A 14320-nucleotide genomic window follows, 5' to 3' on the forward strand; every position below is an offset into this window, starting at 1 on the left:
TCAGGGGTAAGGATTGGAATATTTTTAATAGCAGATATAAACATTAGCATTACATCTTGAGTCCACGGATCTAGAATGTGATTCAGAAATTATTGTAAATTATCCACAGACAAATTGAAAAAAACAGAATTAAGCAGAAATGTACTCAACAAGGAAAACTAATTAGTTGCCAATTGGTTTAAGGAGGCTTTAAACAGGAAGAAGTTAATAAATTGTGCCAGAATCTAAACTAGAAAGAATGGTCAGCATGCTAGATTATAGTACATATTATAGTGTAGATTTACATATAGATTGTGAAGACTATACTTTTCTTCAATGCACTAAATAGGTCTTTAAAAATGATTGGCTGGTGATGATACTGTGGTTTGATATTTGTCAAGTATTAAAGAATCTTCTCTGCCCTCCTAGCAACTAACATTCTAAATCAAAGGTTCTCATACATCCTCAGGTAGCAAAGTAATTGGAAAGCACCATACTCTTAGCAAAAAATAAAACTCATATTAACACAACGAAATTTTATATATATGTGAATGAATATATTTATTTCTCTTCTTGTTCCCTCAAAAGACTTAAGGTTGCCTAAAAGAGAACACAAAATACTACTGGATAACATATGTTAGAAGTAGAAAAGAAAGAGAAAACAGAGGTAGGAACATAAACAGGAAGCAAGAAAGAGGATGACATGAAAATACGTACCATAAAGCTGTTCACCTTGCTATGGGTGGGCTTGGGTTTAACGGGAAGGTTTTTTATTAGCAGATGCAAAAAGAAAAATCTTATTAGTTACACAAGAGTGTCCCCTAAAAAATGTTCAAAAGAAGCACTTTTCTGGATACTGAAACTAAAAATAATTTTGTGGTCCACAAAAAGGACACCATGTAATGTGCAGAGCGTGTTTAACAAGATCAGATTTTAAAAGACTGTTTCCTATGCATCCCTCAGGAGAGGCTGATGGATTCTCACCCGAGCACAGTTCAGTAAAAACAGGACTTCCAAGGCTAGTGCTATGTGGTCCAAGTGCATGGTGCATGTCTCTCTGCTGGTCTGGCTTAAGCCAAAGGTGGATTTTACAGTCTCTAAAGGAAAGTAGTTTTCCTTCAGACAACAGCTCATATCATAAATACTTTCTGTGAGTCATGCTTTTGATAGCCATCTGGTGGTAATGAGCTCAATATTTTATACTCAATACTCTCCAAATATAACAACTAAATTTTTGCAAAGGTGTATGTTCTTACACCAGATTGTATTATGAGAAAATTGCAGTAGAAGCCAAATGCTTGAGAACAATTAATGGGAGAAAAAAATAAATTGAGAAAATGATTTCCATTCATCTTTTTTTATACTGTAATTTTGGAGCAGAGAACCATTCCATTTTGGTAGCAGAAAACTTTAATCCAGCTAACATAACAACACCTATTAACACAGCAACATTATATAATTTGACTCATAATTTTTCATTTGGTAGAGATTAATCATTTCAAATAATTGCCTTTCCTGAAAATGAATATAACATGTTTGATATCTTTCAATTCAATTAAATATTTATTGTTAATCATTTATAGAAAAGGAAATTTTAGGCACTGCAGAGAAGTGGCAGGCAGATGAATAGCCCTCAAAGAACTGACTTATTTACAAATTTCTGCTTATTATGGCCTGGTTTGAGCAATTACATATGAATTTCTTCTTAATATTTTGTAGTTTGCTTTCATATTAACACCCAGGACAACGGACTCTAAACAAATAGTTTCTCTCAGAATTTGAAATCGTTTGGACTATAGCCTGGATTTTGAAACATAAATGTTATGAGGGCCCTGGACAAGGTGTTCGCTTTAAGACTGTGCCATTTATCAAGATTAAAGCTTTGCAAATAAAACCAAGATTATATTTAACTACCTCTCTCCGTTCTCTTCTCCAACACACATCCCTGTTTCCCTAACACTTTACTCGCTGTACTTTTTAATGCGCACAAGATGCAAGTTTCTTTTCTCTTTTTAATATTAAGAAAACTTCTTTTAAAGTATTCTTTTTTATTGCCTACAGGACATACCTTGTCATCCTGCGTTTAGCTCCCTCTTTAAAGTGCTGGCCTATTTAAACCTAACACCACACTTTACACCCTTTCTCCTGATGCTGTGCAGTGTTCTACAAGCTAAATTTGTATGTATGTGGAGGGATATGAAGTTGGATTGCAGGCTTTTCCTTGACTGTGTGCTGGGACTATGCAGCTGCTGGTCGATTTCTTAAATCCTCACCCTCCCCCCTTATTTTCTATCTCTGACCTCTGACACGCCTCAGCCTTTGGGCCGTTAAGGATCTGTTAGTAAATGTTAGTAGATTTTTCGTTTTTCCTTTCTTCTGTCTTTTTTCATTTTCTCTCTTTCCTTTTCTAGAGAAAATGACCGTTTTGTCATGTTTCTCCTTTGTCTCTCCATGTAAGCTTGCATTCAATTAAATTTCACTTTACTGTCATAAGCAAACATCTCTTCAGTCAATTCTTTTATTGACTGCTCATGAAGTGGCAGGAAAAGAGACAAAATCCCTACTCTAATGGCATTTAGAGTAGGGATCTTAAAAAGCTTGATGCTGCATGTTAAAAGAGACAGACAATAAACAATATGAAAAACACATAGGATGCCAGACAATAAATCAGAGGAGAAAACGAGGTGTTTGTGGAAGGGAGAAGGTCGGTAATACTAAATAGGATGGCCAGTGAAGGCCCTAGAGAGAAAGGTGACATTTAAGTGAAGACCAGAAGGAGGTGAGGAAGTAAATAACGCAGGTGGATGGGAGAAGAAATCTTTGGGCAGAAAGAACAGAGAGTGCGAACACCCGGCAATGCCAGTGTGCAGGGGATGGTGCAGAGACAGCAAGGAGACCAGCAGGCTGAAGCCCACTGAGCGATGAGGACAGTGGAGATGAGATCAGAAAGGAAAGTGGGTTTGGGGAGCGGGACAGTGCAGGTCTGGAAAGCCCCTGAATGAGCCCTGGAAAAGCCCCTGACTTTTTTGCTGAATGAGATGGATACAGAAAAGTGCTATGAGGTGAGTTTGCTCTAAATGACTCTTTCGGCTGCTGTACTGAGAACAGACCAGAGGAGCATGGACAGTCACAGGAAGACCCGTTTATATGACTGCAGATGTCCACAGAAATGGGAGGTAGCAATAAAGGTGCTAAAACAGGTGGGATTCTAGACATATTTTAAGCCAACCAGATCTGCTGCTGGATTGAGCAGTTTCATCATAACAGCTGTACGCCCAAAGCGGTGGATAAAATCTTCCCAGTGAAACGCTGGCAGTGCTTTTGGAAGGCCCAGTATGGTCTAAATGATCCTGTCTTTGCATTTTGATCAATTGTTAGCTGATCACTTGCATTCCACCAAACTTCAGCAGCCACCTCCCGTGAGTGTGACCTGAACTGTGTCATCTCTCACGACAGGTCCACCTGTGGAATGTTAAACCCAACCAGCCAGAGAAACTCCTCGTAGATCTCATCAACTTCCACCCGCCCACCGAGGCCTCCCATTCTCTCAACCCCTCCATCAGCTCCTGCTTCTCTGCTCCCTCATGGCTTCATCAACGTTACTCGCAAATCCTCAGGATCCTCTGGTCTCCGACTTTCTGTCCCTCATGTATCCCCAGAGAAACTCCCACCTGTGGTTTCTCCACGCGCACAGCCAGGCTGAGTCGGGTGGTCTCTGCACACATCCCTTGCCAGTCGCTGCCCAAATAAGCTATTTAAAACTTTCATACTCTACGGCAGAACCTGTCTCATTCCTGTTTATCTTTTCAATCCTACCACACATCCAGGAAAGTGCTGTTACTCCTACCCCATCCAGTGCCCATTTATCTACATTTCCACCCACCGCCCCTCCTTCCCTGAGGGAAAAGAGAAGCTCCTTCTTAGTCCAGACCAAGCTGCACATTTTAGTTCCAGATCCCAGTAGCTTCCCCACCTCAGAGGCCTGTTTCAAACACCCCTGAATCTCATAGTGGTAGTTATACGATTGTATATATTTGCCAAAACTTACTGAACTATACACTTAAAATGGATGATTATTTGACGAAAATTTTACCTCAATAAAATCAAGATTTTTAAAAAACGGTATCCCTCCTGTTCTTTTCTCCTCTCCTCATACACTCTAACTCTGACAAAATAAACAAAAGCTAAATTTGAAATGGGATCTGCGTCTGCTGCCCACACGAGCATTTAGAAAGTTCCTGTGTGCCAGAGTTTCTCCCTCGTACTTTGAAGCTGGCCCACTATGGTTCCTAGAAAATAACAGAATTTTTTTAGATCAATTTTGTGCCAAACACTGTGCAAAGCATTGATCCTATCTACCCTTGTGTAATCCTCCCAACTGCCCACAAAGCAGATATTATCTACATTCTACTTGAGAGAATTGAGCCTCAGAAGGGGATGGTATCTTGCCCAAGGTTGGCAAGAGGTGCAGTGGGGGCTGTGCCCTAAACCCAGGTCTGTCTGAGGCACCACCCCTCTAAGCTCTTCATATAATATGCCAGGTAATGAGGTTTCAAGTAGAGTAGAAGTGGAGAGGTAAGAGATCAGAACAATCAGCTGCTCACAAGCTTTGTGCATTTCTCTACCCTGTGTGAGGCCCCTATATTCACTGCTGGGGGCACGTCAAAGCACCGCCAACAAACTATCCCCTGCCAGAATAATGAATTAAGGCACAGAGTTCACAGTGGACCACCAAACACAGTATCCTGAATCTGCATGTCCTCTCCTATACTTCAAAGTACAAAGAGCTCTTGCCTGGGAATGCAGGTAGAGAGCTGGACGAGGTGAAGTTAGAAATACAAACTGGTATGAGCTATAGATAAAAGCATGAATGAATTGCTCTCCTTAAAAGAAATTCATATTCTAATACAGAGATAGACTTTTTAACAGACTCTAAAGTTTGATTTTATTTGAAATTAAATCAGATCTTTACACCAAGATAGAACTGGGCTATAAGCATAGAATGCTTCAGCTATAGCTAAGTGTGATGTTATAATACAGGCGTACCTTGTTCTACTTCACTTTACTGTGCTTCACAGGAATTGCATTTACAAACTGAAAGTTTGTGGCAACCCTGAGTAGAGCAAGTCAATTGGTACCATTTTCCCAATAGCACTTGCTTACTTCATGTCTCTGTGTCACATTTTGGTAATTCCCACAATATTTCAAACTTTTTCATTATTGTTTTATCTGTTACAGTGATCTGTGATCAGTGATCTTTGATGTTATTATTGTAATTGTCTTAGGGCACCAGAAACGGTGCCCATCTAAGGCGGCAAACTTAATCGATAAATACTGTATTCGGTCTGACTGCTCCGCCAGCCGGTTGTTCTCTCTCTCTCCTCGGGCCTTCCTATTCCCTGAGATACAACAATATTGAAATTAGTCCAGCTAATAATGCTACAACAGCCTCTATGTTAAAAGTGATACGAAGAGTCGCACATTTGTCACTTGAAAACCTTTTGGAAAGCATTCACTATTCTAGATGCCACTATGAACATGTGTCATTCATGGGGAGAAGTCAAAATGTCGACATTAACATGAGTTTGGAAGAAGTTGATTCCAATCCTCGTGGATGACTTTGAGGAGTTCAAGACTTCGGGGGAGGAAGTAACTGAACATGTGGTGGAAACAGCAAGACAACTAGAAGTGGAGCCTGAAGATGTGGCTCCATTGCTGCCATCTCACAATACGACTTTAACAGATAAGAAGTTGCTTCATATGCGGGAACAACAAGAAGTGGTTTCTTGAGATGGCATCTAATGGTGAAGATGAAGTGGAGACGGTCGAAGCGACAGCAACGAGTCTAGACCATGACATTAACTCAGCTGATAAAGCAGCAGCAGGGTTCGAGCACCGACTCCAGTTTTGAAAGCAGTTCTGCTGTGGGTAAAATGCTCTCAAACAGAGAGAAATCTTTCATTAAAGGACAAGTGAATTGCTGCGGCAAACTTCACTGTTGCCTTATTTTAAGAAATTGCCACAACCACCCAACCTTCAGCAACCACCACCCCGGGGATCAGTCAGCAACCAATAACATCAAAGCAAGACCCTTCACCAGCAAAAAGATTACAACTTACTGAAGGCTCAGATGATGGTTAACATTGTTTAGCAATGAAGTATAAGGTACGTGCATTGTTTTTTTTTTGGACATAATGCTATCGCACACTTAATAGACTACAGTTACTTTGATATGCACTGGGACACCAACAAATTCACGTGACTTGCTTAACAGTGATATTTGCTTTATTGCAGAGGTCTGAAACTGAAATCACAATATGCCCAAGGTATGCCTATACTTGTCAATGGTAGTCAAAAAAAAAAAAAGTATGAATGAAGACTGGAGTGTAACTCATGAGGTGTGGGAAATGTGTCCACCAAAACATATTTATCGTACCACTCCTATGCTCAAGACACAAGAGCGAACTCAGGGAATACAAAGATAAAGATGACATGCAGTTTCTGATCACAAAAAGCCCACGGTTAGTGGCAGAGAAGTCCTGTATACAACTACCAGAAATTATTTACCAGGACAGATGCAAAGCAGGCTGAGCACAAGTACACGTGGCTTGAGCAATCATGTCTCCTAGTACCTAAATATCTCACCAAGAACTGAAAATGTCCTCCTCTTTATTATAAAGATTCCAGCTAAGACCGCTCACCCTCAGAACTGGGAAGAGATGAAAGGTGAACATCTTATGGGAATTGGGGGTTATAAGAACTTGGACAGGACGTCCTAAATTAGTCGGATTGAGGGCTGGGAAGAGCTTTTCTTCATTAACCTCTTCCATCTGGGTAGATGCTACATAAAATGTTTTGAACACTTAATTTTCCATTGGAGAGTATTTTAAAATACCTGACCAAATCACATGGAGAATATATAGTTAAAGAAGGGGAGAAGATAAGTGTATGATCGTGTATTTGCACGTGTTTACACACTGTTGAGAGGGAGGCAGGAGAATGACACATCAGAAACATTTGAATAGATATGGTCTGATGCTGGCAGTGAGAATCTCATAAAGCACTTGATCTATTCCTTAGCCAATTACATTGCCACAAATGAATATAGATGAGAGAAATCAACACACCCTTTAGTTCTTTCAGGATTTCCTAACTTATGACTCATTCACATGAGACCGTGACTATTTTCAAAGGTTGTCATAAGAAGCCACATGCTTTTATAAAACAGGACTTAACATTTTTCTAAATGTTTTATGCATTCTTTTAAAAAGATAAAGTATATCAGAAAATAATTTCACCACCTCGCTTGGCTAAATAATCTAGTCAGTTCTGGCTTTGGGTGAAATTATTCTGTGTGGTCCTTCTGATACAAGGAGGTTCTTCAACTGAGTCACAGACAGGACTTCCAAGACTGCCGCCTCACAAGTGACTGTGTGCCCCCAGTGTGCCTCTGGTGATCTCCAGAACCACCCCTCGAACTTCTAAAGGACATACCTGAACCCTGGGCCGCATTAACTCTAGTTCCCATAGAAAAACCCAACAGCAGAGCTAAGACAACCAGCACAATGCCAGCAGGTTTGCAGATCCTCGATTGAGCCCTTCTCAGTTCCACATATTGCTTAAACCCCACTAGAGGGCAACCCACACCTCCCAGCTTCTCCTCTTCCATCTTGGTGGGAGCCCAGCTGCTGTAAGGTTGAGGCAGCCAGCTATGTCAATAGGAATAGGAAGTCAAATGGGATTTGAGGCCTGAGTCCAGGCTCTGCCAGGTGTCAGATTCTGTCATCATGCCTTCAACATACAAGGTCATTGGTATTGAGAGATAATACATTCCTTTCCCTGACTCAACTTATTCGTGCCACTTGGGTTCCACCTTCCAGCTAGATCAAAGGATGGAACCTTTGATCTGGAAAGGCTTTTGGAGACCATCTACTTCCAATTCCCATGTTAGAGGAACCTGAGATGCAAGGTGCAGCTACTTATCCAAAGTCACGTATCCTGTACATAGAAAACCCTGAGCTAGAATTCGGGGCTTCCAACTCCTTATCAAGTGCTCTTTTCTACTACAATACATTTTATCCTTAGATTGGCTCTTAGGTGGTATCTGATGTCCACAGACTCCTGTTGCTGGGCACTGTTCTAGAGTGGCAGACGAAAACAAAGTCACTAGTTCTACAGAACTTTCATTCTAGTGTTCATTTCAAGAAATAAGAGAGTAAACAGATAAATATGTAATATAGCGAGTAGGGTGAGCACTAAGTTGGATAGAGCAGGGTAGAGGACAGAGTGGTGCCAGAATGAGGCTGTGCGCTATTTTAAGTAGGATAAGGTGACAATTAGGCAGAAACCTGAAAGCAGCAAGGGAGGGCATCATGCAAGTTTCTAGGAAGAGACTGTTCCAGGCGGAGGGACCAGCAAGTGTAAGAGTCCTGAGGTGGGTGCTTAGTGCCTACAAGGAACCCCAAGGAAGCCAGTGTGACTGGCTCAGAGTGGGAAGGTGGAGAGTCAGAGAAGATGAAGTGGGAGATACACTTAGGTGGAGCGAGTAGGTCAGGCAGGGCAGCCTTACAGGCCATGGTTAAAATGGAGAGTTTAATTCCAAATGCAATGGGACACCATTGGAAGGGCTTGAGCAGAGGAATGGCAGGGTTTGATTTAGGCCTTAGCAAGACCGCCCTGGCTGCTGTATGAGGGGACTAAAGCGGGGGAGGCTAGGGTCAGAAAAACAAGCTTGGGGCTAGTGCAGCATCTCGGTGAAGAAATGGTGGTGGCTTGGGCTAGGGCTGTAGTGCTAGAGCAGATATCTGAGCAGTGCCTTGAGAAATTGGTGAGGACTATACAGCTGAAAATAGGGGGTGGATTAGCCAATAGTGGAGAATGAGACTGGAGGGGTTAACAAAATTCAGAAATAAGATGTTTCGACTTTATTCAGTAAGCGCCCAAAATTCTTAAACAATCAGAGGTAAGGACAAAGTAATACTCGATTTTAGAAAGATTACTCTGACTGTTCTATGGAGACTGGCCTGGGCTAGGGAGAGACTAGAGGGAAGAAAACTACAATCAAATAAATGCAAGTCAGAGGATGAAGGTAGTGGTTTAATATCTGAATTATCGTCAACAACAGATTTGTTCTCGTAGGGTGCACCACTCACACAGGATGAAATTTTTTAAGACTGGTGAGTGATTGCAGCATTCCAACTTAGATGTGAAATGATGGCAGAAGACAGGCAGAGGCAGGATGGAGGAATGCTGCCGCACAATGTCCACAGGGAAAAACCCCAGAGCTCTTTTCCAAAGGGCCTTGTTGGTGTGGCAATGCCTCACCATTATGGTGCCACAGTCCCAGCCCACGCAGGCTGAGCAGGCTGATGAGTAGGCAGCCCTTTAAATGGGCTGCTCCATGACACAGCTCATCTGGGAGCAATGTCTTGATGACTACATACAAAATTCTGGGTCAAGTATTTCAGAGACAGGGAGGAGAGTCACTTGTGAACTGAGTTGGCCTTCTGCTGAATGGCACAGCATAGTCAGTCTATGATTGTCAGGATACAATTTGCTTCTGTTTGTAACAAAGGTCATCAATTCAGGGGCATTTCAGGGGCACAGCCTGGAGGACTTGGATGGCTGACTCACCACTGGTTGATCATATGAATGCCCCAAAGGTGGGGACTTTTTATAAATGTTTCCCTGTGGCACCAAGTACGAAGCCTTGGACAATAGGCTCTCAATAAACTCGTGTTGAGGAATAAATGTGACTTTGAAGGACTGAGATTCCCTATCTCTTAATGTTCCTGCCTATAATCTGAGAAAAATATCTATTTGTACCTATCATACTTATTAGGAATAAAGTAAGAATAGAGGTTCTAGTGAATACATTTGAAAGGAATTTCAATACTCTACGTTCCAGGAGAACTGCTTTGTGGTACATGATACTGGAAATATATGGGAAAAAAAAAAAAAGTAAACAACATGATTTAAAAAAGGGCAGAGGAACTGAATAGACATTTCTGCCAAGAAGACATACAGATAGCCAATAGACACATGAAAAGATACTTAACATCACTAATCAGAGAAATGCAAATCGAAACCACAAGGAGATACCACCTCACGACTGTTGGAATAACTATCATTAATAAATCAACAAACAAGTATTGGTGAGGATGTGGGGAAAAGGGAATCCTCGTGTACTGTCAGTGGGACTGTAAATCAATACAGCAACTATGGAAAACAGTATAGAGATTCCTCAGAAAACAGAACTGCCCTATAATCCAGCAATTCCCTTCCGGGTATTTATCTGAAGAAATCCAAAACAATAATTCGAAAAGATATATGCACTCCTATGTTCACTACAGCATTATTCACAGTAGCCAAGATATGGAAGAACCTAGATGCCCATGAGTAAATAAATAGATAAAGAAAATGTGGGATGGATATTATATATGTGTGTGTATATATATGTGTCTGTGTGTGTGTGTGTGCTGAAATATTATTCAGCCATAAAAAGAATGAAATCTTGCCATTTGTGACAACATGGATGGACCTAGAGGATATTATGCTAATTAAAATAAGTCAGACAGAGAAAGAAATACTGCATGACTTCACTCATATGTGGAATCTAAAAAAACAAAATAAATTAATAAACAAACAAAAAAAGCAATATCAACTAGAAAGAAGAGAAGATAAAAGGCTGCATGGCATGGGTTAGTATTGGACTGTGCATTTACACAACCAAAGACTATTTTGAGTTTGCTTCTAACTCTCTTGATAATCTTGTTAAACTGATTACATTTCTTAGTCTTAGCTTCAATATTATTTCCAAAATTAACAATCTATGATTATGCTTTACTGAATTCCATTATTTCTTTTGTAGAACAAAGTTCAAATTGGGCCACTGGGCATGTTTCCAATTTCATCACATTGCTTGTCTCTTAACTTCTCTGTAACTGAGAGTCTTCCTCTGGAAAGTAATACCATAGACAAGCTGATCTTAATTCTTCCTTTTGTTCCAAAATTCTGTATGCCACACAATTCTATATGAATCAATGCTCCTTTTCTGCCTGTACTATACCATAGCTTAAAACACAATCTTATAGTATAAGATTGTTCCAGTTTTAATTTCCTTTATATAGAGCAACAGTTTTGCCAGTAACGTTTATTGTTATCCATCCTTTTTTCATTTAATTGAACAAAATAGTTGTCATTCATTAAATTTTCACATTGTGAGCCCTGCTTCTGGATTCTCTAGTCTGTTTCACTTATATATGTGTCTATTCCAATTATATCAACAAGTTGATTTGATTCTAGAGCTTTTAAAGTAAGTTCTGATATCTGGTGAGACAAATACCCCCTTACTAGTCTTTATTTGCAAAATTTTGTTATTTTTGTACATTTATTATTCTATGTAAATATTAAGATAGTTCTGGATTCTTAATTGGATATTGATTGGATTCCAACTGGAATTTCATTAAAGTTATAACTTTGGGGAAAGGAACATTTTTATAACGTTTTCTTACCCAAGGACATAGTACATCTAACCATTTGTTCAGACTTTGTTTTATGTTTTTCAATAACATCTTACTGTTTGGCAAAAGATACTGTAAACTAGTCAATAAAAGATATTTGAAAAAGATTTTCTGTGAAGAGGACAAATAAAGGGTTTATAAAATATAAAGTGGTCTTATAAATTGATGAGAGAGACAACCAAAAGAAAAATGAGCAAAGAACCTGAATGGGCAATTTACAGAAGAGTAAATCCAAATAGCTGACAAACATATGGAAAGATGCTCAAATTCACCCATAAAGATTTTCAAATGGAAGATAAAATGAGGTATCACTTTATACCAGGGTTTCTCAGCCTCGGCACTACTGGCATTCTAGGCTGGATAACTTCGCTGTGGGAGCTACCTTGAGTATTGCAGGATATTTGGCAGAATCCCTGGCTCTTCCCACTGGAAACTGGTAGCACCTACTCCCAATAATTGACAGTTATGACAATCGAAAATATCTCAACTCTGGCAAACATCCTGGGGTGCTGGAAAGTGGGAGTAAAATCATTTACAAGTTGAGAACCACTGATTTCCACCTATCAAACTAGCAAAAATTTTATTTTATTTTATTTTATTTTACTTATTTTTTTTAATGCCCATTCAAGTACTAACCAGGCCCAACCCTGCTTAGCTTCCAAGATCAGATGAGATCGGACACGTTCAGGGTGGCATGGCTGTAGACGAATCTAGTTTTTTTATTTTTAAGCAAAAATTTTAAAGCCTGATTATACCTATTTTTGGCAAGGATGCAGTACAAAAAGAATATTCTCCGAAAAGAATATTCTCATATGTTGCTAGTAAAACCGTAAGTTAGAGCTTGTATAGAAAATGACTGAAAAATGCCCAAATAAAAAAATGTATACACTCTTTGATCCAGTTAACCCACTCCTGAGGTTAAATCCCGTAAAAATGAAACAAAACCTGTAGACATATATGATACAAGGATGTTAATTTTAGCAGTTGGCAGTGACCAAAAACTAAAAACAGAGTGAATGACTATAAATAGCAAATGGTTGAATAAATTATAGTACTCACACAATGGACCATTAGAAAGAATTAGAGCATAACCTCAATACATGAAATGTTTCCATGAATTACCCTTGAGGGACATGTTTACATGTCCCTCAGTATTCTCTTTACCCCTAAGGAAAAAAATTTGCACATCATGAATCTGACAAGGCTTTGGTATCTCAAATATATAATGAACTCTAACAACTCGGCAACAGAAAGAAAATCCAATTAATAAGTGGGCAAAAAAACTTCAATAGACATTTCTCCAAAGAAGATATGCAAGCAGCTAACAAATACATGAAAAGGTGCTCAACATCATTAATCATTAGGTGAATGCAAATCAAAATCACAGTGAGATACCACTTCACACTTCCTAGAATGAATATTTTGTTTAAAAAAGGTAAATAAGTATTGACAAGTGTGGGGTTAATTCAGAACACAGCCCCTCCACATACTCAGAAGACTGCTGGTTGCCCAGCCAGCAGCCCAGGAAGGCAGTACACAAAGAGCTTTTGGCAGTGCCTGCTCCCAAGGATGTTTTCTGCTGCTCCCATGGACATGAATCTGCACTTGTAACCAAGCAGCACATCTTGCTCCTGTCCGTCTTCTCTCTCCCAGGGAGATAACCCCTCCCTCTGCTTGTAGGCATAAAACTTTGCCTGCCTTTGGCCAGGTGCCTTTTCCTGCAGCTCCAACAGGCCGCTGCTGAAGATTCCCTGCCCCGTGATTAATAAATGGCATGTGGCACCCCTCCAGTCCTCTCTGGTGGTTTTTCTGGAATATTCCAGGTGCAGGCACCTGGCCTGGAGCTCCTGCGTTACAGCAAGGATGGGAGAGGAACTGGAACCCCCACACACTGCTGCTGGGCATGTTAAAAGGTGCAGGCTCACGCAAAACAGTCTGGCATTTCCTCAAATAGTTAGACATAGAATTATAAAGTGATCTGGCAATTCCACTCCTACATACGCAAAAAAATCTGAAATCAGGTATTTAAAGAAATACTTACACACAAACGTTCATAGCAGCACTATTCACAATAGCCAAAAAGGAGAAACAACCCAAACGTCTATCAATTGATGAAAACATAAACAAAATGTTATATATATAAAATGGAATTTTCTTCAGCCATAAAAAGGAATGAAGTACTGATATATACTACAATGTCAATGAACCTCAAAAATATTATGATAAACCAAAGAAGCCAGCCACAAAAAGGACACATATTACATGATTCCATTTGTATGAATTATCCAACCTAGGTAAACTCATAGAGACAGAAAGCACATTAGTGTTTTCCAGGAGAAGGGGAGAATAGGGAGTGATTGCCTAACAGGTACAAGCTTCCTTTCCGGGTGGCGAAATGTCTTAGAACTAGACAGAGGTGACGGTTACGCAATGTTGTGAATGTACTAACGCCGCTGAGTTCTACACTTAAATACAGTTACTAACGCTGCCGAGTTCTACACTTAAATATAGTTAATGGGTAATCTCGTATTATGTAAATATTACCTCAATTTGTAAAATATATTCTATTTACCTCTGTATTAGTTTCCTATTGCTGCATGACAAGTCACCACAAACACAGCGGCATAAAAAAAATTATAAAAATTTAGCTCACGGTTCTGTAGATCAGAAGTCTGGGGGTGGAGGGGAGGAAGTTGGGTGGTTCTCTGCTTAGAGTTTCACTGGCAGAAATTAAGGTGTCAGCTGGGCTGGGCTCTTATCTGGAGGCTGTGAGGAAGAATTCACTTCCAAACTCCCTTAGGTTGTTAGCAGAATTCAGT

Source organism: Pteropus medius, unplaced genomic scaffold, assembly GCF_902729225.1.
Source record: "Pteropus medius unplaced genomic scaffold, Ma_sr-lr_union100, whole genome shotgun sequence".
Lineage (NCBI taxonomy): Eukaryota > Metazoa > Chordata > Mammalia > Chiroptera > Pteropodidae > Pteropus > Pteropus medius.